Here is a 25,433-nt window from a genome sequence, read left to right as displayed (position 1 = left end):
CGGGCAGTGGGGCCTGGGAAAGCTGCAGCCTCTGTCCCCTGCCCAACAAGGGCTTTTGTTACATTTCAAATGTCATCCTCTTTCCTGATTTCCCATCCATAAAACCCCCACCACTCTCCCCCTTCTTCTGTGAGAGTTTTCCACTCTAAATCGGTGAATTCTTTCTGTAAGACAGCATTATTTCACACTATTTGGAAACTGAGTCTGAGTGTTCCTGTCAGGGTTTGAGGTGGAGAAGAGCTATTCTCTGCCCTGGAAAAAGTGGGTCCAAATACTTGGCAGATTCCTAGACAGGCAACAACACAAAAGGCCACGTTTTCTTAGCACATCACACTGGTGAGGCTAGTGAGATGGCTCAGGAAGTAAAGGCACTTGTCATCATGCCTGACAGCCTGAGTTCCATCCCCGGACTCTGCATGGCAGATGGTAAGAATGGCTTCTTTAACATTCTTCTAACCTCTAAATTATGTGCTCCAGCACAAGCATATGCACAGAAATGTGGGCATGTGTGCTCAACACACACACACACACACACACACACACACACACACACACACACACACATTTAAAAATCAACAATAATAAAATTCAGTGCAACCCTTCCCTCAACGAAAACTCATCCTAACTGGAGTCTTAGAACTCAGGGTTTTCAAAGGTAAATTGAAGAGAGCCTCATCTCTGGAAATGGAGCTCAACAAAGACATGTGACTTACAGGTTTCCAACTCATCTTCTCTCCTCAGGTTCAAACAGAAATTTCCAGGCCCTGGCTCAGTTCTTCTTGAGTTCAAGATAATATACTAGCAAGAATCAGAGGCATGAGGCTAACATAATTCCTTTTTCAAAGAAGGAAATAATTAATGCAGTGATAACTAATTTTCTAGGGGAGGAAATAATACAGTAAGTATTGATGTAAAATCATTTTACACTAAATTATACATGAAAACTTTAAAACTTAAAACAAACTTTTCAAGGAGATCTTACACTTGTGGTAGTGTTATGAACCAGAGATTTCCAATTGGAAGAACACCCAGGACCAGCCAGAGGACAAGTCGGAGCAGGATCTGGAAGCCCAGGACAGGTGCCTTGCAAATGAGTCAGCCTGCATGGGACAGCACATTAGTTGACCAGGTAGCTGACTACACTCAATGGCCCATGCTGGGGGTACTGTGCCTGGACCCCTCCCACCACATCCCCTGCTGCCAGTGTGCCAAGACTTGCCTGCTGCACCATCTACTACGCTTCGTGGCTTGACCCTTGATGCAAACACCAAGTAGTGTATGATGTTTGTAAACCGTTCTGTTGTCTCCATATACACTCACTTCCTTGACCTGCAGAGAAATATTGCACAACACAGCAGCACTGCATGCCTGGTTTTCAGTGCAAAGAAGTCTGTGGACTCTTACCCATATGATTTCAGGAGAGTAGCACACAAAGAAGAAGCCCCAATGGCCCACAGACCTTAAAGGACTAGGAGGAATACAGCAACACTTTGGGCTTGTTTTGTGGGACAGTGGTGTCAAGAAGGCTTCGGGTTTAGCTCTAATTATTTTTAGTGGGTGGAACAGGCTTGATTCTTTGGCACTCGAAAGGCCATTCTGAACAGGACACTGATATCACAGGCATGGAGGCCAAGAGGTAGTAAATGAGACCTCATCAAGGTGAGAACCTTCTCACGGGAAAGGGCAGCATCATTTAGGCAAACCAGCAGCCTACAACATGGGAAGGGGTCAATAGCTAGAATATGTAAAAAAAAAAAATGGAACGACCTAAATACCAAGAAACGGAACTCAGCTGAAAAGGGAGGTCTAGAATTAAGCAGAGAATTCTCAAAAGATGAAGCACAATGGACTATTAATCACCTACTAAGAAAAATGAAGTTTGTAGGTAAATGGATGGAGCTAAAAATTATCTCATGTGAAGCACCCCAGACCTCAAAAAAATCACATATTTTCTCTTATATAGGCATTAGCTTTTATATGCTTTAAGAAGTTTTTTGATGTTTGCTACAATCCAGATAACCATCCATAAGTAGCCAGTAAGAAACCAGGGCAGAGCATGGGATCATGCAAGAAAAGGGGAATAGGATAGATTGTGATGGAGAGATAAAAGGCAAAATGGAATAGGGGGATTAAATTGGGAGGGAGCTAGGAGAGCAGGGTAGAGCAGGAGGTAATGTGGAGAGTTGTTTCTTTGTGCGGGTTGGTCTAAAAACCACCATGGCTGACTTATAGGAGGCTAACAGAAGGAACCTGAAAACTGGCCAGTTTAAACTGGGAGAAGAGCTTTACAAGTAAAAACACCCTGAGAGGCCTTTGAATTCTTTAAGAGGGAAGATATTTATCAGGTTTTCTATTTAAAGTGTATGTGAAAGCAATAAAAGAACCAGAAGTGATCATTCCCCAGGAGGCAGAGGCAAGTGGGTCTCTGTAAGGCCAGCCTGGTCTACAGAGAGAACTCCTGGCCTCCCAGAGAAAGTCTGTCTTAAAAGACCAAAGGCAGAGACAGAAAAAGACAAAAGTCCATGCAATCCAAACATGCCATTCCTATTCCTGGTAAAGGCTTTGTAATCTTTCAGGAGGGGTATTGTGAGAGAGGGGGAACAGTGACAAACACACACATTCACACACAGAAAGAGACAGAGACAGAGACAGAGACAGAGACAGAGACACAGAGAAAGAGAGACATGCACACAGGAGTGCCCACACACATGCACACACAGACACAGACACAGACACAGACACAGACACAGACACAGACACAGACACAGACACAGACACAGACACAGACACAGACACACACACACACACACACACACAAACACACACACACACGGGGGGGTGAGGGAGGGAGAGGGAGGAGAGGGAGGAGAGGGAAGAGAGCAGGAGAGGGAAGAGAGCGGGAGAGGGGGAAAGGGGGAGAGGGGGAGAGGGGGAGAGGGGGAAAGTGCTTAAGGGAATTAAAGCCAGGACATCCTTCTATTATGCTAGGTAAGAACTCTCTCCTGTGTAGCATCCTCTGTAGTTCCCTTTCCATTTATGTATAAACAGTGTCGCTAAATCGTCAGGGCACCCTTGAACTTTTTGTTTTCTTTGCCTCACAGCCTCTCCTCCCAAGCAGCTGGGGTTAGGAGATTGTACCTCTAAGCCCCACTTCCAGTAGGGTTCTCTTTGAAAAGTCCTTTTCTGTGAGGATCCCTTACCATCTCTCCAGACTGTCTTTTGCTCCCTTTTTCAAGCATTTAAAAATACCATGCCTAAGAATCTTTTGCAGGGAAGGGGATAGTGAGCTGGGAAGGCCTATTTCTTCATTTCGAGATTCTGGTAATAAACATGTCATAAATATAAATGCCAAACTCCGGAAATGCAGGTGTAGAGCGTCAGATTCTATTTGGACTTAAATGATGTGGTGTTTTGCTCTAATTTCTACCGTGCTCTCCGTTCCTCAAGTCCATGCATTTCCTTAGGGTGCTGCCTTTCCAGAGTACTGGTATGCTGCAGGGTGCTCAGTTCCACATCTGTCTGCACTATTTCAAAGTTTCCCTCCAGCCCACACAACTATGCCTAGAGCTAGAGGTTAGAACCGTCTGTCCATGCTCTTTAACCAACCACTCCAGATAGGTGTGGTGGTTTTTTTTTTCTCTGTACTAAAATTAGGACAGTCCAGGCCTGTTGTTAGACCATTCACACCACAATGTAGTCACCAATCAAAGGCCAGCGGAGAATCGGATCTTCACCACTGCAGTTTCCAATTTATTTTCATTTTCCGGACCTTGGAATCCCCCCCCCCGTTTTAAATGGGTGCATCATCCCTAATATTTTTTATTTTTTATGTTATTATCATTTTATCCAGCATTACTGTATCATTAATGGCAATTTTAAGTCTCTCGTTTTGCCAGTTCAAAAAAAAAAAAAAAAGAAAGAAAGAAAGAAAAGAAAAAGAAAAAGAAAAACACGTAATACTTTTCTTCAGTACAAAAGGTAGTCATGACGGAATAAGGCGCTTAAGGGGTTCTGTGATATGAGATTTTCACAGCCTAGCTGGTTTCTGTAAAGTTTACAAGGAAAAGCTCGCATTGCAACTTAAGTGCCACGAGGGGAGAAATATTCCCTTGCATGTTCACTGCTGTATGTCCCTTGTACCTGATAATTCAGGCACTTATCATCGGAAAGGGAGAAAAAAACGGAAGGAAAAACATAAGTCCTGACGGCTGAAGGGCCAGTCTGTGAGTATGTCCTCCAATATGCAACCGGACTCATCTGCTAAATGTGGCTGGCGAAAGGGGTAAAGGGGCAAGGCCAGGCAAGGCCTTCTTTCTAGACGGGCCTGTTATTTTCTCTTTCTACGGGCATTTTGTTACTTTTCAGTTTGGTCGCCGAGCTTTTCAGACAGGATAACCCTATGTATTGCAGGCGCCATTTTGAGGGAATGACCTGAATAAATGGTTTCCTGACAGAACTCTGACCACGGTTCTGCACAGGACTTGTTTCAAAGGGTCTTCAGACACGGTTCTGGGGGGCAGAGGAGTGGCGCAAGTCTGTACATCTGTGAGGCTCCGGCCTAGCTCTGCACTGAGCACTGTTCCTCGCGCATGCTCTATGCGTACCCCTCACATACTCGGGTGGGCGACGTGGGTCCCCAGGCCCCCCGGCGAGGGCCGAGGGCTGCTGCCCATTGGCTGAAGCCCAGGACAAGGCCAGCCACCCACAGTCTTTCCCTAGGGCGAGCCACCCACACCTCAGTGTTTCACAGGCTCCCGCCAAGTCTGCTCAGCTGCCTTGGAGGCCCTCGGCTCTCCTTCCACAGCCACCTTGGCTTTTTGCCCGTTGGCGGCCAGGCTGCCACTCCGCAGCTGCCCCAAGTAGCTGCTAGCCACATGGCTTTGGTGGTGCCACCTTCGAGTTATTTTTCAACCGGACTTCCAGCCGCCATCATGGTGAGTCGAGGGGAGGTCCCGGGTGACAGTGAAGACCAGCCCTAAGCTGCAGATTTCCTTACACGGGGTTGAAATTCGGCTTTTTAGGTGTAGCACAAAGAAATGGGGAGAGGGCAAAAGGGGTTCCTTCGAATTGTCCAGTTCGCCCACTGGACAGCCCCAAGGGTTAGGCCTGGAGGGCGGGAGTCGTGGCCTTGCTGACTTTGCGGCCTACACAAGCACTGAGGGGCCCCGGGAAGATGGCGGTCGGCCGGTGGCCAATGGGAGCCCTGGGGACCTCGGGCTGGTCCAGGGTGGGCCATGTGCAGGACCTGGGCATCCTGTGACAGCCCTTTCCTGCCTTTGGGCGGAGGTGCCTGGAGGAGTAGGCCTTGGGTCAGGCCCGCGGCCGCCCACGCCCCACCCTGCCGCACAGGCCCTTGTCTGGAGCAGCTTCCGGGTAGGAGTCAGTGCGGGCTCCTTTGCCAGGTGGCGCCTAAGCTGGCAGCCTCAGAGCCTGTGGACTTTTGGATTAGCTGCTGTGTCTAGGGTGACTTAGCAAGTATGGTTATTGGGAGGCTGGAGGCGGGCCTTCACAGGCTGCCATTGGTCAGGCTCTGTGGACAGTGGTGCCTGAGTGGTGGAGGCAGCTTTGCCTCAGCTGTGTGTTTAACTTCTGGTGTGCATGGGCTGGGGGAGAGCCAGAGGCCTAGCTGGGTTGAGGAAAGGGTGAAGGAGGGGATAGCTAGACAGGACACGTGCTGTACCCCACTACAGGATGCTAGCTTTAGAGCTTCCAGGATAACTTAGGCTACAGTAAGACTCTGCCTCAGAATCAGTACTGTAAACGTTGATGGCCATTTAGTCACAAATCCCTTGTATATTGCATCTTGTTTATAATTTTTTGCACTTTAAAGGTAAAGGAAGAAATTCATACAGTTTAGGACAGATGTGAAAATTAAGTTGGACTCTTGTAAACATTTGCAATAATTGTGAATCACAATTGTGAATTATCTATTACAGTAATTAAGATCGCACAATACCGGACAGTTACTCACTACATTAGTGTTTGAAATGTGAGGACTTCAGACTTTATATTAGCTAGTATTTGTGACATACATGGAAATTTGCCTAGTACAGTGATTTAATTGCATTTCAAAAACGTTATCCTAAAATCTTTAATAACAGTATTCTCAGCTTCTAGCACTATTTGTTATGTGGATATTCAAATATAATGGAATATGTTACTGTACATAATAGCAAAGTTTGTGTGTGCTAGCCTCCAAGTTCATTGCTGGTATTCTAATATTTCCCGTTAAGTCATGGCACATCTGGAGATATAATTAATCTGCCTTAAATTTATTACAATTTGTTTTCAGTATGCTATTACAGTCTATTGGTGGGTAAGATTATACTTTTCCACCAGTGTCAGTAGTGGGCATGTAGATGTGTGGAAAATCTCAACTATTGGGGTGAGTGGGGACCAGAGGCCAAGGCAAGAGGATCACTTGAGCCCTTTAGAAATTCAAGTCAACTTTGGCAACATAAGACGTCCTTTAAAATCTGTTGTACTCAAGAAATAGAGGCATGAGTTTGAAGCCAGTCTGGTCTTCATAGCAAGCTTCAGGCCAGCCAGAGTTACATAATAAGGCCCTATCTCTTAAGTTTAAAACTTAACACTTTCTTGAACATCAAAATTTGACTTACAAGTATTTGGTTGTAGAGTGGTTTTGATCATATTTTAAAAGAAGTAACTAAAGCATTTATCAGTAGTGGGTGTTTTAAATACAACAATATTGAGCATACTGTAGGCATTAGGTCTTATTAAAATGGAGTTCTTTGCTTTCTTGGTTTTGAGTGCCACCTACTCAAGGATAAGGACCAGGATATGGTGCGCTTTCTTTAATACAGTTTACACTATTAGGATGAAACCGATTTTATATTTACTCTGGTGAAACAGGTAGTTTAAGCCCAAATCGAGCATCCTATAATATTTACTGCTTTATTTTCATTCTCAGTAAACTTTTCTCAAACATTCATTTTACTTTTGTACACAGAATACATTTAGAAGACATTTGAGATTTTTTTTCTAATTTTTGTAAGCAAGCAAACCACTATTATGAACAATGAAAAGCAAGTTCTCCCAAACAATTATTTTGATCTTTAGTTCTAGAGGTACCCATTACAGGATTTTTCATCATATCCCTGTAGAGGTTTTGGTCCCAGTAATACTTTGTTATGGGAATCCATTGTTATGGAAATATCCCTGGCTGCCTACCACATGCCAGAAGTTTACTTCACTGGTGACATCCAGAAATGTTCTAGACATTTAATAGTACCGATGCAGTACTGAGAATCGGTGCATTATAACTTATACTCTGGTTAACTGGTGAAATATTACACTTCTAAGTTGAAATATATCCATGTATTATGGTACAGACACCAGTAAAAAGAACCATCAAGTGTAAATATATTGTAAATTCATCCATACAAGAATGGGATATTGAGAAATGGAATCCTATAAAAATTAGAGAACTAATGTTTTTTTTGTTTTGAGTTTATTTTTGAATAAAAAATTGAGTAGAGATGGATAGATTGTCTATTAGGAAATCAAATCAAGTCAGGTTCTAAATAGTCCAGAAGATGCATAGCATATATAATAGTTCCATTTAAAATAAAACTGAAATTGTAAGATAGTGAAAGAAGGAAAAAATTTAATAATCTTACTCCCTGCCATTTCATTAGCATGAAATAACACAAAGGGGATTTACTGTTCAAAGGAATAAGGTAGTTCTCATGTAGGAAACAAAATAGCAAATATGGCTTTAAGTAGATAAATGCAAAACATGATTTGACGATTTTTCATTTCTAAAGTTTTTATTAAGTTAATCTTTTAAAAACTAACTGACATTTTTAGCTTCTTAACATGTATACACACATATAAACAAGTTATGTATTCTAGCTTTTCCTTAATATTAAGTTTCATGAATCGATTTTGAGTGGATGTGACATAATAGTTTACTACAATTCAATTCAGTGAATAAAGGCAGCTAAGATAGGAAAATGTAGGGGGGGAGACTTTTCTAACTTCATTGAAACAAATTCAAATACAGCATGCTACTTTATACTTTATAAAATGAGATTAACCAATGTTAGTCATTATCAGAGCAATCTGTCAGAGATACACTCTGGTAAGCATGCTGCTTATGAATTAACTTAGTAAGAGGCATAAATGTAGGTGTTTTGACTAAGTCCATTTCTGTTGTGCTCTGTTGTATTGCCTCTTCCATACACACATTCCCAATAAGTTGTACTTAGAAAAATTCATGTTAACCAATTAAGAATCTACTGTATGTTGATTGAAGAGAGTTTGGATCAAAATCAGGAAAAAATGAGTTGTATGCGTAGAATATCTGAAAATAAAAGATGGTCTTGTTTCTATTAACCACTGAAAATTTCGAGATGGCAGTGGGGCTTATATGGTGTTATTCAGGAAACAGCTATTTGAGAACATGCATTAAACATGGTAGTGTTAAGGAATAGGAACAGAATTCATGTATTTCTAAAGTCAGTGGGACATTAATGTGGGAGTGTTAAGATTTATATTAATTTGATAACAGAAGGGCAAAGATAAAAGACTGATTTGAGAATTCGATACTTTTCTGTTTGGGATTTTGAACAGGTGTTTTGTTTACTTTGGAGTTTTAATATGCTTTTGATTTAACATACTCAGTAACATTAAAATTTAATAATTTACTTCTTCCCTTCCAATTTGTATCCCTTTGAGCTCATTTCACTGTCTGATTTCTCTGGCAAGGACTTCGAGAACTATATTGAATAAGTAGGGAGACAGCGGGCAGTCTTGTCTAGGCCCTGATTTTAGAGGGATTGCTTCACATTTCTCTCCATTTAGTTTAATGTTAGCTACTGGCTTGCTCTATATTGCTTTTAATATGTTTAGGTGTGGGCTTTGAATTTCTGATCTTTCCAGGACTTTATTCATGAAGGGGTGTTGAATTTAGTCAAATGCATCTTAGCCGTGAATTGAGTGATCATGCTGTTTTTTTGAGTTTGTTTATATAGTGGGTTACCTTGATGGATTTTCATATATTGCACTATTCCTTCATCCCTGGGATGAAGCATACTTGATCAAGATGGATGATCGTTTTGATGTGTTCTTGGATTTAGCTTGCAAGAATTTTATTGAGTGTTTTTGGGTTGATATTAATAATGGAATTTGGTCTGAAGTTCTCTTTCTTTGTTGGGTCTTTGTGTGCTGTAGGATAAGCATAATTGTGGCTTCATAGAAGGAATTTGATAGTGCTCCATTTGTTTCTTGTGGACTCCAGGGGGCAGTCAATCATCATTTCTTTAATTGATATTTTTAAAAAAATATTTAAAGCACTTTATTTAACAGTGTGGCTAGTAGTCAATCCACAGTGGTGCTTGGTAATCTCACTATAGGAAGTTTGAGCCTTAATTATGTCTTATGGGAAGAAAGGCATTAGAGGTGTAGAGGTTCTTGACACTTAAAGCTCCAGAATCCAGCTGTTACTAATGCAGATACTCACGCAGGGTTGTAGGTATAAATATTGGAAATTTAAGCCGATGAAATAGGAAGATTGGACTAAATTTTACAAGAAGGTTCCCTGAGGGGGTTAATAGGTGTCCTTAGGTAAATTTGGGAAACCTGGGGTCAAGTTAAGTGGATTACTGCTATCTGTCCCAGAGGTCTACCTTCATGAATAGCAGTGTCTCTTTTCCTCTCCTTGTGATCAACTCTGTAAGCACATAGGTTATTGTGTCCTTCTCACTCTGCCCTGAAGACACAGAGCAGGTTGCAGCCTGTCCCTGTCTGTCCAACTGTCCATTCAGTGACTCACACACTATACCCATTTTCATCTCTGGTCCTCCTACGGTACGTTTAGAGTTTGTGGTCCAGCTCTTCCCCTCTCTTTGACCTCCTCTCCATCGCTTGGAGGTCAGCAGCAATGTGAGACCCACTGCAAGTCCTTCCTGGGCTTCTCTTTGAGCTGATGCCCAAGACACTGTGCTGGGAAGCCAGCCCAGGATGCACCCTGGGGTGGGTGTGGCTGGCCCAGAAGGAAGCTTCCCTGAAAGGTGGGAAGACCAAGTGCTGTCTTCTCCAGCATTCACATGGTTAAGGTTGTAATCCCTGATGTGATATCATTTGAGGGAAAGTTAAAGAGGTAAAGAGGGTGGGGCTCTGAGACCTCATGGTGGGACTAATGGCCTGATTTTTAAAAAGAGATCAAAACTCAAAATATATAGTTCTTTGTGAACCTAGCCTTTCACAGCTGAACTATCTCTCCAGCCCTATACTTAACCAAGACGCTATTTGCAATTAATGCCCACTTGTAAGGGGAAATTCAGGTTTCTCCAGTGAGGTGTCACTGGGCATATCAACCACACTTAAGAGCAGGTTCAGGAGTAGTTGTCCAACACAAAACAAACTCAGTGTTGGTATAGTTTCTGTTTTATTTTGGCCATTTTGTCTTGGTTTTGTTTGTTTTGATTTTCATCTTTTTGGGTGTTTCTTTTTGTTTTTCAGAGAGAGGGAGGGATGGAGGGAGGGAGAGAGGGAGGGCGGGAAGGGAGTGAGGGGGGGAAGAAGAGAGAGGAAGAGAGGAATAGCAGTATTAAAAAGAGAATTAGTACCTATAGAAAGTTTAGGGCAGAGGAGGAGCTGGGAAGGGCTAGTATGCTCGCATGGACTGGGAAATATGGGATGGGTACTTGTTATACTGAAGGAGCCTGAAGGCCAGCGTGAGCATTGGTGTGCTGACAGATACCACAGGTAGCCATTTGTCTCTCTGCCTTTCATAGATAGCAATGAGTTTCACAATTCCTGAGGGATGCTGGCTATTATCTAACCACCAGAAACCCTCCTGTAGTCCAGGCTGAGCTCATACCTGGATATTTGGACTGCCTCTTGGAGTCAGGGGAATTGGAGTTTCCTTTGGCTCTGACAGTGAACTTTATTTTAAACATGAATACAGTCAAGTCTTGTTTATCTATTTTGTTTTTGATACTGCAGTTTTGGAGTCACAGACAGAAAAACTGCCACATACAATGTCATGAAAATTTACACCTATGTTTTAATGTGTGAGTTTTATAATGTTAGCTCTTTTTATAACGTAAAAAAAGCTTTATTTATTTTATGAGTACACTGTAGCTGTCTTCAGACACACCAGAAGAGGGCATCAGAGCCCCATTACAGATGATTCTGAGCCACCATGTGTTTCCTGGGAATTGAACTCAGGACCGCTGGAAGAGCAGTCAGTGCTCTCAACCACTGAGGCATCTCTCCAGCCCATAACTTTAGCTCTTAACTTTGACTCAGTTACTTATTCTAAGTTAGTTATGTGTTTAAAGTGTGAGGTGTAGGTTACACGGTATGCAATTTGACTTCATCCAAAAAGATAGCTAGTTTCTTTTCTCACCTTGGTAGTCTATGCCACACATGATGGGAGTCTCGTATTTCAGTAGAAACTGACCACATTTAAAAGGCTACTCATGTGATTCCAAGTGGAGTCTGACCATTCCAGAAAACCAACTATGTAAACCAGGCTGGGGACGATGAGCCACATGGTTCAGTTGATCTAGAGACCAGCTTCCATCATGTTACCAATTAGTCAGTCTTGTGCATGTAATAAAGACCCAGTTCAGACTCTGAAAATAGAAGCTTAGATGTACTCTCTTGCCTGTGTGTGCTCTGTGATTTTTACTCGTTAGTGCCCGGAGTTGTTCACGTGCACTTACAGGAAGAAGAAAAACTCATTTGGAACCTCCTCAGGAAGACTGTCCTGTGTTTTCCTACTTTGGCTGGTTTGGATCTGCACACTTTCTCCATGATAAATAGTGTGATTCAGTGATTATAGTGAAGTGTAAGTATAGCAAATTATGAAAGCGGGATGTGGATTGAGGGAAGACTGTGAACTTGTAGGAGGTATCAGTAGTTAGGCTTCTCATGTGTCTTGTTCTTTCTAATCTTGTAGTTGGCTTTGAAAGACGACAGGTGGTGGCAGAAGCAGGGTTTGTGAGCCCAAACCTGACTTGTTAGAGCATGCTAGAGGGAAAAAGAAACACGACCAGGCTGGTTTGGGAAACTTTGATTTCTGGGTGGATGCAGAGTTACTTGTGATGTGGAGGTGCAGTTTTCTGTGTCAGTTACTAGGAGACCTTTCCAGGGCAATTGTAAAGTGATACACCATAGTCCTAAGGAGCTGTCTCACTGCTTGCGTAGGAAATGAAGAGGAACAAGAAGGAAATGGGATGTATAGTCTCTTAGTCATTTTTATCTGTCATAGCTGGTGGATGGAAAAGAAAATGCTGGGGTCAATTCTGATGCTGACTAAGACTTAGCTTCTAGCTACTTTTATGTAAACTTTAATTTAAAATGTAATTTTATCACCCCCTCCCTCCCCTCTCCTTCTTCTAACTCCTCACATGCCCACTTGGTCCATCTCAAATTCACATCCTCTTTTTCTTTAATCAAGATTGTCATATGTATGTACATATGTATGTATAGATAGATAGATAGACATATCTATATATATATCATATGTTATATCATTGATGATTCATATATATGCATATATGATACATAAAACACATAAATATATAAATACAAGTAGCAGAATTGTTTTCTGTTATTTGTATGAATGTTTTCAGGGATAACCACCTGGTATTGGATAACCAATTAGGGTTCTTGTCATGAGGAGGACTATTTTCTCTCACTCTCAGCTTTCCTTAGCTAGCTGTAGTTCCTTGTCTAAGGTTGGTACCTTGTAAGGTTTCCCATGTCTATTGGTCTATTAGCTTGTGGAGCACCCTACAAAGGATGCAGTTGAAATTAAACTAAGAGAAAGGATCTACGTAAGTCTTCATATTGGGCCAATCTTAGGCCCATTCTGGACTAAGAACTTCACGGCCTGTTCTAAAGGAAAATGCACTGTTGAACCCATTGTGAAGAAGCTCAGGATGTTTTACAAGACAGTGGATAAGCAAAGAGGAAAATAAATTTTAAAAATCATCCAGACAGAGTCAAAGGACATTATTAATAAATGGGATGCATAAAGAAACATGACTGGAGCCAAAATCAAAGCCACAGTGCTACAGCTCAGAAGGCAGCTAGACAGAGGCCACCTTCCAGGTCTCCATACAGAAAGGCTCTAAGCAAATTAAGTTAGTTGTTGGTGTTAGGGAGAGAGTCAAAGGACCATCAGATGCAGGTGTACATGAGCCTTCTAACTGGGGCAAACCTCACTCTGTGATGAGCAGGGTAAGTAGTAAGGCTGGAGAATCACGTTACTAGACCAAGTAGCATAATAGGAGTCTAAGTATTTAAAAAACTAAATCCATTTAAACTACCTAAATGAAACAATTAGGTTTCATTCAGATATAAGCAAGAATAACAGGAGATCACGGTAAACCCTAAGCTAACCCTAGCTCTTTCTATTGATTGCATAATGGATATACTAGTTGTTTCCTGTGGCTTCGTCTGTAGTGTAACCATGGATACAAAGGTGGAGCAGCCTGAGTGGAGCTAAGTCACAGTTTGGGAGGGAGTGATAATTGTTGACTTCATGCTTTTCTGTTGTTGTTGTTTTGTTTTTTTTTTTCTTGAGTAACTTGGGATATGTTTCCTAGTAGGATACAATCACCACTGTAGAGAACACCCACTGTCCATCTTGCAGTTTATAGGATTGTGAAAGAGCAGTGTCTCTCTACTGGGGTAATCATTTTCCTCCAGATAGATCGATCAAGATCTAGAGCTATTTTGTCACAGCTAACGTGAGAGTTGGGCAGTAATAGCTCAGTAAGTAAACACCAGGACACCTTTAAAGACCCTACAGTCCATGGGCTGCTCCTTCCCCTCCGACAAGTACATTTCCAGCTTACATTTTCAAGAGTGAAAAGTTTAACACCCTCCCCAACCTCTGTTACATTGCGGATGTATATACCCAGGGTAAAAACCAAACTGTACAACCAAACCAATGTCTCTCTAGCTGGGTTTCATGCACCAATAAAAAGTGTCAGTTACAGTATCCTCATGCCTACTCTTTCTTCATAACTGACAGTGTATTTACAGAACACCTTCATTGCAAAACCAACTGTTTACATTACTTGCAATATAATGTCAACATGCTAACTATAGCCCTTCTTCAACTGTAGAAACTCAGTCCCTTGGGCCAGGATGGGCTCCTCCACCAACTAAGCAAGGATATTTTTGGGTCTCCCTTGTGGGTGCTGTTGCTGGTAGGCAGTAGGATAAAAAAAATGATACAGAAGCCCAGGAAAGGCATAGAGGGAATCATTAAAATAGTAAAGATCTAGCCATATAAGCAAATTCAGGGATCCAACCCAGTGTTTCTCTTCTTTCCAAGATAGGAGGATGAGAAAAGGAAAATCTACAGTTGCCAAGGCAGGGAGAGCCAGGTGATCTCCAGGCTGTCATCCACAAGTCACCTGACTCTTTATCCTGCTCATCACAGAATGAGGTCTGCCCAGTTAGGTTCATGTTACTCCTGGGACGTGTGGTCAAGCATGGTACACTGTTCTTATAGTTCTATTTTATGGGGAAATTTGGCCCAGAGGAAAATAGAGATATTGTCTGAGTCTACAGGGCAAGATCTGATTCTGAATCCCTTAAGTCTGATTCTTAGATGAAGATCGTTAACCTTGGAGATAGGGAAAATAATACCATGAATATTTCAAAATATTTCTAATACCTCTATCCCTAATTTTGGATTTAGATGTTCTTACATTCAGTTTGTTAATTAATGAGTGCAGTGGGCAGAGCCTGCCTCAGGACCACAGTAGTGGGTAGGAAAGAAACAGGTGTGTCTGTCTCTCACAAAGTACATGGAAGAGAGGGAAGTCAGAGAGGTGGACTGTTAAAGCTGATCTGTGGTGAAATTCAGGAAACACAGATGTCACAACGTTAACTATTTTAAGGATACAGTGACATTAAGTGACTAAACGCTACTGTGAAACCACCATCACCATCATTCCTAAAATGTGCACCACCAGAAATAAGGATTCTGTATTAGTTAAAGAGTAACTCAGTGCTTCTCCTCTAGAGCTCCTGATCCACTTGCTTACATTTTATGGATTTGCCTGTTCCTCATACATGTGAAATCATGAAACATTTGTTCTGTACTAATATATCACTTATTTACCCATGTTGTGGTTTCATATAAAAATCCATTCTTTTTAAAGAGCTGATTAATAATAGTCCATTGAATGGATCCAGTACATTTCTGTTTGTCCATTTGTTGGATGACACCTATTTGACATCTTTCCATCTATTTTTATATGAGCATTAGTTTACAAATATCTTAATTATGTTTTTACTTATTTACTCTGTGTGCGTCTTTGTCTGGGTCTGTGTGGTGTGTGTGCATGTGTGTATCAGAAGACAACTAAAGGGAATTAGCTTCCTCTCTCTACCATATGGGTCTCAGGGATCAAACTATGTCCGTCATGCTTAGCTCGGCTGTCAACCCTTAAGGTCCTCTTTGGCATATATGTAGAAGTAGAATTGCTGGTAATTTCTGTGTTTAATATTTCTGTGGGGGTGGTGAGTGGAAATGATTATGGTGTGCTTTTCCATGAGGTGTTGTGATGCTTAATCTCAGTTGTCAACCTGATGGATGTGGAATCATCTGGGAGATCAAGTCTAGGTGGTGCCTGTGGGGGATTCTGTGATCTTGCATCATGTCTAGCACCAATGGTAGAGCACATGACAAGGTGTAAAAGAGCCGTTGTCCCGTTTCCTCGCTCTCTGTTTCCTGACTGCGGCTGTGATGTGACCAGCTGCCCTAAGCCCCTGATGCTGAGCCTTCTCTAATTATGGACATAACCTTGAACTCTGCACCCTTAAGTTGCTTTTGTTGGGTATTTTTATCATAGCCAAAGGAAAAGCCACCAAGATAGATGATTGGCAACCAGAAAATTTTTTTTTGCTTTTATTTTTCATCTTGAAAAACAGTCTGTAATATTTATGCTCCTATAGAACAAACAGAACACTTCATAACTTCTACAGCTCAGACCACATGACTGGGGCCAATTATTGCTTCCCCAAATAATACTTTATCCCCCACTCTGGGTTATTCTATTTTTTTGCCTGGTAGAACTTGGGCAATAAAGAGGTAACCTGTCTCCTGTGAACCTTTTATTTTAACACAAAAATCACATCCCAGCTACCTGGACCTCTCATTCCCTCTAGGGAGGAAAACTTGAATAGAATTGTTCATTGACTCAGCCCACTCAGCCACCTAGCGCGGGTGAGTCAAGACCCTTTCCTTTCCGATATTCGTTTTTACTTTATTATCATGTGCAAATGCTATAGATGTTTTCTAGGCATCTCCAAACTTCTTTAAATGACTCATGTGTTTATAAATACTTTGGCTATGGTATTTTATTTCTAGCAAGTATTTCCTCATGATTTTTCAAAAACCATTCAAGTCATATACTTTAAAAAGAAGATCATTCTTTTTCTTGGATGAGGGAGATAGTTCAGTTGGTAGACTGCTTGCCTTCCAAGAATGAAGACAACCTGATTTTGATTCCTTAAATTCACATAATAAAGTCAGATGTGGTAATGCATGCTTTTAACACCAAGATAGGGAAGAGGAGGCAAGAGAATAACTGCATGCCACTGTTGGTCTGCGTTCTGCTCACCTCAGGGCAGGGATGGCAGCTCAGGAGGCAAAACATCTTTGGTTGGGGAGGGGTTTGACTGTGCTTACCCAGCCATAGCCAGTTGGGTGCTGGGTTTCAGGGAAGACTCAGCTCCAGGTGAGGGAAAGCACAGTCTGAGATGTGTGAAAGCCAGAGCTGGTTCAGGGGTCTTTGGCCTGCAATGAGGGTGGTGCTGCGGGGTTCCTCTGACTCTCCGACATCCAGATGCTGCTGGGAGTCTTGGAACAGCCTAGAACTGAGTCAGAGGACCTGCAGGCTGAGGACAGCATCTAGCCTGGGGCAGGAGTGGTGGAGTAGGGATGGAGGAAGAGGGTTTCCAGCTTAGCTGCTGTGACTGTCCTTAGCTTGGTGGTGGTTGTCTGGGAGTACAGATGAGCCTTCTACAGGAGACTTAGCTGTGGTTCTGTAGGCCTTTTCCACGCTGCCCTGGTGGATCTTGATGAAAGACAGCCCATGTTTCTAAACTGTTCATTCATTATTCATGGCAGAAAATGGATCCATACCCTACTTCTCAGGGTGGACCCAAGATTAAATACCTTTTGGATGGAGGAATGTCTGGAAGGGAAGCTTATTGGCCAAGTCCTCAGGGCCTCTAGGTACCTCATTAGCATGGAGAACTCTGCTCTGGGCCCACAAGACTACAGGCCAGGTTTCCTTATGTGGGGAATGTGGCACATGTTCCAGGCCAGGAATCTGTCACCTAAGTCTCAGGTGTGTGCCCACCAACTCTCTGGGTCTCAACCTGCTCCACCTTAGCAAACTTTCTGGTGTTGTTTTACCATCCCACATTCCACTAGCCACCGCACTAGCAAATTCTGGATTTCCAAACAAATGAGAAAACATTTGGTAAATGGCTCCTGAGAAACAACAACCAATGCTGTTCTATAACCAATTGTCACACACACACACACACAGACACACACACACATACACACATACCATACTTTTCTCTTTTTTTATGAGCAACGGTTTTACCAAGGTTATCTCTCAGGAGACTTTATAACCATTCCTTTGATTAATTAATATTCATTTAACAACAGAGAAATCAATATTTGGATTCCATAGTTCCCATTTTATAACTGGATCTTGTATTTTAATTAGGAATATTGATGATGCCCAATATAAACGTAACATATTTCCATATTTCCTTTCTTACTTTGTATTTAAGATATGTGATAATGCATGTGTGTATGAGAGACCCCATATCTTGATGTGCACTTGTCCATTCTTTCACAAAGATAGTTTAAAGTAGTAAAAGTGTGGCCAAGTACTTTTATGGTTAAGAAATAAGGGGAGCATTAGGACAAGTTTTAGTGACAGAGCACTAGGCCACACTCACTGCTGTCACCCACCTTGCACTGTCCTCATGTGCGTTTTGCTGAACGAGCAATCCCTTTCTCCCAGGATGGTAGCATTTTCGTCTTTTTACACCATCTTCTTATAACAGAGGATGTAGTTCACTTCTGCCTTGTTTGCCTACTCTCTCAAAATATGACAATGTGACAGCTGAGTGGGAAAGGAGCTGAAGGGTTGGTCAAAAGCTACCAAGGGTCTCAGCCAGAGTGTCTTCCTTCAACCCACCATTGTGAGTCACGGTTCCTCCTGACTTTAAGTCAGTGACCTTCAGGAGGATTTTAGGTAACTTTCAAGGCTAGGTGATATGACAAGGGATAGCATCTTCCTGACTCTTCCAAAACTCCTTTGACCTAGTACGATGCTGTAAGGAATCTAAGTGAGCACATGGAGAGGTCATCCATGACTGTTTAGCAGATAGCTCCAGCTGAGGTCCACGTTAATGGCAGTCAGCCAGCATCAGCTGCTGACCTGAGAGTAACACAGGCTGCTCTTGCCCTCTAGGTTTAGACCTTCTCCAGTGACCTGATGGAGCTGACAGACAAATTGCAGACTAATGAGCTAATACTAATACCTCTTGTGATTTTAAGATAATTGACCTACTGGTCACTGCACAAAGCTTCCTGCAAGTGCTACATGGTCCCACTGCACAGAAGTCCCACTCAGTCCTTTCCACCATATAATAATTAGGTACTGTGTTATGACCAATCAGCCTTTCCTGCCTGTAAATCCCCCACCCCACCCCACAAAAAAACCTCTGAGGAAAGTCACACAGCCTATGGCCAGATTACAGCTTCAGCTTCCTCTTGCCTGATAAGAACTTGCCAGTTGGTTCTCGGAATTCCTCTTCATGTAAGTGAATTGTCCCAGCCCTAGCCAATAATGGAGACCTACCCTGAAAATCCCTACCCACTCCCCAAGATCTACCTTGTTCACTCCAATACAGTTGATTTGTCTCACTGAAGCTGTTTCTGGAGGTACTCATGGCTAAACTCTGCCCCCCTAAAGGCTGGATAATATTCCAGTATGCAGACACATTACATCACAAACTTTTCCATTTGGGTGTAAGTCCAACTCATTCATTCATTCATTTAAGCAGGGCCCCAATAAGTAGACTAGGCTTGTCTCGAACTGGTAGTGGGCCTCCTGCCTTTGCCTCTTATGTGTTTGAAGAGAACTGTCATGTGCCACAACGGCTGTCTCTTACTTTTTCACTCCACTGCCTCATCCTTTTGTTGCCATATTTAAGAAATTACAGACAAATGTTAAGTCAAGGAGACTTGTGCCTGCATATTCTAAGTTTTATCTCCATCTTGAGTTTTATTGCATACGTTGGTATATGATAAGAGGAAAGGGTCCAGCTTCACTCTTTTGCCTATGAGAAATTTAGCCTTCTGAGCCCCATTGTTCATGGTGTTGGACATCCATGGAAAGGATGACTTCCTGACTGTAGATTATTCCATAGCATGCTATTAATTATTCCTCATCCTCCCGTAGTGCTGGAGAAATGCGTATCATTTACTCCTTGCCCAGACCTTCCTTTAGAGAACCCGTCCACCTCACAGCTCCAGATAGGCAATCTCATGACTCTTGGATGTGGTTGACTGACTACTTCATGGAGACATACTCAGCCAAAGCTGACTTATCAGGCTTTACTCTGGATATGTGTTACCCACAAAGATCCATTATGAATTCAGTTAGCTCTCAAGGATTGCACTGTAGGAGATAGTTTGGTGTAGGGTCTGGTGGAAGATCTTTAGGTCACTGGGGAAATAACCCAAGTGTAGGATCTTTTCCTCAAGAGACCCATTGATGTATAGACAGAGTAGATATAAAAGCCTGAGTTTGGCTTCACCCAAGTTCCCTCTCCGTTCCCTCTCCATCCTCCTCTCCCTTCCTCTTCTTTTCTCCTTCCCTGTCTCATTGCTGCTGCTTCCTTAAACAAGATAGATCATTCCTCTCCCCACAGGTCACACTTTGACATTCACCATGAAGCCCTCAGTCAGAATTCATTATTGGTGACTTTTGTCTTCTATAATATCAAATGTACTTTGCAAACAACACCATACCAAATGACTATGCTAATGAGAAAACAAACAAAATGTAAACAAATATTCTCAGGGTTTGGTTCTTATGGGTGGATTGATGTCTATGTGCAGATGAGGGCAGGCACAAGATAAGGCAAGGCCTGTGATTGGGCAGTGAAAAAGTAAGGAGGGCACAAAGATTTGAAGAGAGGAGAGCGAGAAAGGAGAAGAACCAAGATGGAGGAGGAGAAGGACAAGCCAGGTCTGTGTGGCCTTAAAGGGCCACAGGTAGCAAGTTGGGTTGAGATGCTTTGTTGATTAAGATGCCGTGTGACCTGCTGGAGCCGGCACTGGTGTGGGTTGAGAGATTTTTTTTTTAATATTTACCGCTACACTTATGCTAAGTATCTAGTCAGGAATCTTATAAAAACTGCAGAAATTATATTTGAATTTAACAGTCATAACACAGTTCTTTAACTGTTGTTTAAATAGTCTTTAAGTGTTACCATTGATTTAGAATTGGCTTAGTAATGAGGCATATAAGCCTCAAATAAGTATAATTTAAATCTAAGTGTAATTTTCTCTCAAGAAGGCCAGGTCTCTACCCAGAACCTCTGTGTCCCGTGCCATGGTGACAGGCATCTGGTGCTGCTCTCCTACAACACAGCTCAGGGGCAAAATTCTAAGATCTCCTCAGCATTCCTATCAACTGGAGAGTCTAAGAATGCACTCTCTGCTTTAAAGACACTTATCCCAACTTGCTTCTAGTACTTCTGTTTATATCTTATTGGGCAGAACCAAATCAGATAGGATTCTGGGAAATGTAGTTTCTACTGGAGGCAGCCATGTCCCTGTCTAGAATCTGAGAGTTTTGTTGCTAAGGTTGGTTGAGATAACAGGTAGTAGAGACAAATCGGATTTGGTCATACTTTGAGATAAAATGTGAACTCACTGTCAATGAAGTCTTGACCAACCAGATATAGCTTGCTCTCCTGCTTCCTAAAGGGGTTTGATGTTGCTTCTAACCTTTGTTTTGTTTACCTTTTCTCTCAGGTGGAGGACTCCATCCCACCTTTGCACATGCACTTACTGCTGGGATTAAGGAACCCTGCAGTAGATGCTCTGTCACCATGAATATCTTCATATCTAATATCTAATATCGCTAATACTTCTGCTTTGTAGCAACTATGACCATTGAAAGTGCAAGTTATTTACCTTCTGGTTCACTTTGTTCTGCTTCATCTTTATCTTTAAGCCTCTAAGTCCTATGAATCAGGGGCTTGGTTTGGCTCATGCCTGTATTCCCAGCATTATACTAATTAGTTTCTTATTAAGTTGTCCCTACTCCATGGGAAAACTCACGGTTTATTTGATTAAACAAAACTAAAATGATCTGCCTAGAAACAATTTTAAAGTCTCCCATAGCTGATCCAGCAACTCCTCTATTCTTCTCCAGCCTCTGTGGACCACAGCAATGTATTCAGAAGCTCGTGACCTCACATAATAGGTTTCAGACAATTCCTTACAGCTCCTTCATCTGTTCACCGTCTGCCATGCAACCCCCAATGTTATTATTTAAGTTTTAAAGGAAAAAGAAAAACCAAAGGAAAACAATGACAGGATATGGGGATTTGTAATTGAAAAAAAGTTCAAAAAAGTCTTATGGAATCAACTAATGAGCTTTCAGATAGAACGACTTCATGGAATGACACAGTCTAGTTTTCTCAATGTCACTGAATGAAAGTTTCACTTCACATTCAAAGTCTTCCTCAAATGCCCTGGTTTCGTCCCCTGCCTTGGTAGGGACAGCATGCCCCCTGAGCATTTGCCCTGTCCTGGGCAGCCAGAGGCTTGCCGTGGCCGAGGACCAGTGTACTATCTGCCAGTCTATGCTGACCCAGCCAACAAAAACTGAGGAAGAGGGCACCTCATGGAAGCTGTTGTACTCTGGGTGGTGCTGTGTTCCAAAATCTGCTTTAGACACATGTGTGCAGCAGAAACCTTGTTTTTACCCCTAAAGTGGCATGTCAAAAAAAAAAATCAGGTACTTCTGCTTCTGAATTGGCAGAGGATTTATTTTATGCATAATTTTCCATGTTTCTTGGGAAGAAAAGAATGCACCTCTTTTATAAGTGCTTCATTCCTTTCCACCAATGTGAGCCATCTTGAGATCTCTGCAGGATAGAAACCAAACCAAATGGGCACCGTGGGTTGCCCAGGGGCAGGGCATGGGAGTGGGGTCAGAAGAATAGAAATCTGTCTGTCAATCCTCTCCCCCTCTCCCCTTTTCACCCACAAAGGCAAAAGACTCTTTCATTAGGGGCTCCACAGATCCAATCCATCCCTGCTAGGTGAGCCTTTCCTAGAAACAAGCACAAAAGGGATCTAGCAGCAAAGCAAGCACTGAGGGAGTGAGATGGGCTACCAAGAGAGGAGAGGAAAAAAATCAATAATGAAAAGGAGCATTTCAGTATAATTTAATCTTCTGTTTCAATAAAGGCATTTATTACCATATAAATGTAGCAAAGAGCCTGGGATAATATGAAAAATGAGTTTTATTAGATAATTATGATACAAAAATTATATTCAATGAGAAAGTGACCCAAAAAAAACTTTAGAAAGTTTACTATGTAGGTAGGGAGAGAAGAAAATACATTTCTATTCAGATTCAAATTTTAATTTTTTAATATATGTTTGGGTTTAAGCTCTTTTTGCCCCCCACATTTTCGGGGGAGAAATATCATTTGATTTTCTTATGGGAGTATTCTGGATGGAGAGTAGAGAGGGGATGGGAGGTGGTCCCTCCTAGGGCCCCTACAATAGATTTGCTTTCACTCTGTGGGATCCCCTTCCCCCTTTCTGAACCCAACCCCCAGGAGAGTAAGCAGAGCCAAACAAAGGAAGGGATTAAACAGAAAAGAAGTGTGGGACTAAAAACTGAGGGTCTTAGAGTTTCCTTCTTTCCCCTTCTCTGAGCAATTGGCAGTTAGTAGGGAAAAGTCAGGTCTAACAGGCCTGGAGAAACCCTCAGAGGCGTGAGATGTAAAGAAATAGATTTTTTTAACCATTTTTTCTGTGGATGAGAGGATAAACTGAGGGATTTAAAAGAAGAGAATACTACAAAATAATTGAAATTTATTTCATATAATCCTAGAGAAAGAAAAAGAATTACTAGTTACTTAGTAGAGGATAGTCAGAGAGCTTAAAGTTTAGTAGCATTATGGGCCCCTGAGCGAAGTAGAATGGAGAAAAGTATGGGGGAATAAAAGAATAGAGGCCAGTGGCTAAGCTGCCCTAACCCTGAGGACAGGGCTAGGGCAGGCTGTTAACTAGGGTTGGGAGCTTCCAGTCTGCTGGGGTTGATTCTGAGAATCCTTAGGTTTAAGTACAGGACAAGTACATGAGAGCTCTGTCCCAGGGCATTTGCAAGGGTCATCTGAATCTCGGTGATTCAGGACCGAGAGCTTGACCATCTAAAAGGAAACCTCTATTCATACTGTCCAAGACACCGAAGACAGCCTCTCCCAGGTTACCCTGACAAAGTCCTTGAAGTCACCTTGGTTCACCTTGCTACAAGGTTCAAGAGCCAGGTACTCAGATACTCTGCCTTTATCTCCACAAGAGGTTTCTCACTTTGGAACATGGAGTTCCCAAGTCAGGTTTTCTCTGTGTAGCCCTGACTATCCTGGAATTCCCTCAGTACACCAGGCTGGCAAGTAACTCATGGATCCACCTGCCTATGTTGCTGGAAGTAAAGGTGTGCACCTCCACCACAAGGCTTCCTCAAGGCATTTGTAATCATTCAACTACCAAATGTGGAGAGTCTAGTGACCATCCCCAGGCACCAGGCACAGGGATAGCAGCTAATGGGAAGCAGGCCCAGTAGCCCAAGCGAACAAAGTTCAGAGGGGCAGGAGGAATACATGTAGACACTCTACACAGCAGGGTGATGTGATGGGCCCCTGAGCCCTGTAGAATGGAGAAAAGTATGGGGGAATAAAAGAGTAGAGGCCAGTGGCTAAGCTGCTCTAACCCTGAGGATACCATAGCAATCTCTCCTAAGGTATTCAGAGCAAAGGATTCCTTGGCCCCTAGCACCTAAAATAGACAGCATGGACAGCCATAACCCCGTGGGTGTGAGGGACGTGGGAAGGGAATCAACCATGTTTGGATTCTTTTCAGAGTTAAATCCTAATGGCTCCATATTCTGTGTGCAGGCCCTAGCCTATTGACCTCCACAGTTGAACAGTGAAGAGGCAGGAAGGACTGAGGCTGCAGTTGACCTGGCCCATGGTGAAGTCCTGCACTGGATAACAGTCACTGAGAATACCTTGGGAAGGAATATGAAGGTGTCCTGAGGAGGCAGATCTAGGAGTGCACTTTTCCTTTCTAGAAGGCTGTCAACAAAACTGAAACAGGACTCTGGAGACATTCCTGTCTCCTATGATTTAGATGATGGAAACTAAGTGTACCAAATAATGAAGCTTCACTAAGAGCCTGGACAGAAGGTAGCTTCTGTACCAGGTGTCACTAAACCAGTCACAGAATGCAGGGGAAACAACATCAGGCCTTTGGCATCAGGCTCTAGAGAGTACTGCTGTAAGGTCTAGTGAAAGAATGCTGACATAGGTGAACTGTCCTACCGTCCAGAAATTACAGCTATGACTGAGACATTTATAGTAACCAAAGTTTTGATTAATGCACAGCTCCATGCCCCTGAGAATGTGATACCTCAGTCCAAAGGAGGGCAGACCTGGCTGAATTGGACAGTGCCCAGAATCTCCTGTGTGGAAGGCAATATGCAAGCACAGACCTAGGACAGTCACAGTGACCTCAGAGGATTAGGAAAAGAAAGCACAATCCTCAGTACAGCTGGATCAAGATACATCCAGGTGCAAGGAAGACATTTAGGATGTCTGTTCTGTGAATATAAATTTGATCCTGGCAACTTGGTAGTCCTTAATAAAACTAAAATTCTGTCTTCTTTGGCCCTCTCCAAGTTTGCAGAACTGCCTTTGATCCTGGTCCATGCATGGGTCATAAAAATCCACCCTTCCTTGAGGCAGAGACTTGCAACCAGACCCTGAAGATGTGTGAAACCTCCTGGCAGCTGTGATGCTGGTGGTATCCTAAGTCCGCTGGGCCTATAGAGGGAGGGAGAAGTATCTCAAGGAATGAGAGGAAGGTGGCTTTTGCCTCCAAACAATGTGGTGAGAATCTGTCACCTCTAAAAAGAAATAGGTGCCCCATCATGAGTTCCAATATAGGAATCTCCCTCAGGACAACAATTAACCATCAAGGCAGGATGCTCCCCTTTTGGAAGAAGACAGACAGACTTTCAACATCCTCTGAGGCTTCTCCTGCAACTTTCCAAAAGTCCTTCCCAGAAAGGGATAGGGCAATGCCCCTG

The 25,433-nt window shown here is 42.6% G+C and overlaps 1 long non-coding RNA gene across 2 annotated transcripts in view; it reads left to right on the top strand.

Moving 5' to 3' along the window:
• The first annotated feature begins 4,608 nt into the window (after nucleotides 1-4,608).
• LOC148004574 (uncharacterized) overlaps nucleotides 4,609-25,433 on the top strand; it is a 105,835-nt gene continuing 85,010 nt past the window's right edge. Inside the window, exon 1 of one of the 2 annotated variants that reach the window (XR_015625169.1) lies at nucleotides 4,609-4,934. This is a non-coding gene — a long non-coding RNA (uncharacterized LOC148004574). The remainder of the gene's footprint in view (nucleotides 4,935-25,433) is intronic. The other variant, XR_015625168.1, reaches the window with a different exon arrangement.

Source organism: Rattus norvegicus, chromosome 7 (assembly GCF_021556685.1).
Source record: "Rattus norvegicus strain SHRSP/BbbUtx chromosome 7, alternate assembly SHRSP_T2T, whole genome shotgun sequence".
Classification (NCBI taxonomy): domain Eukaryota; kingdom Metazoa; phylum Chordata; class Mammalia; order Rodentia; family Muridae; genus Rattus; species Rattus norvegicus.
This window is presented reverse-complemented; position numbering and strand designations above follow the sequence as displayed.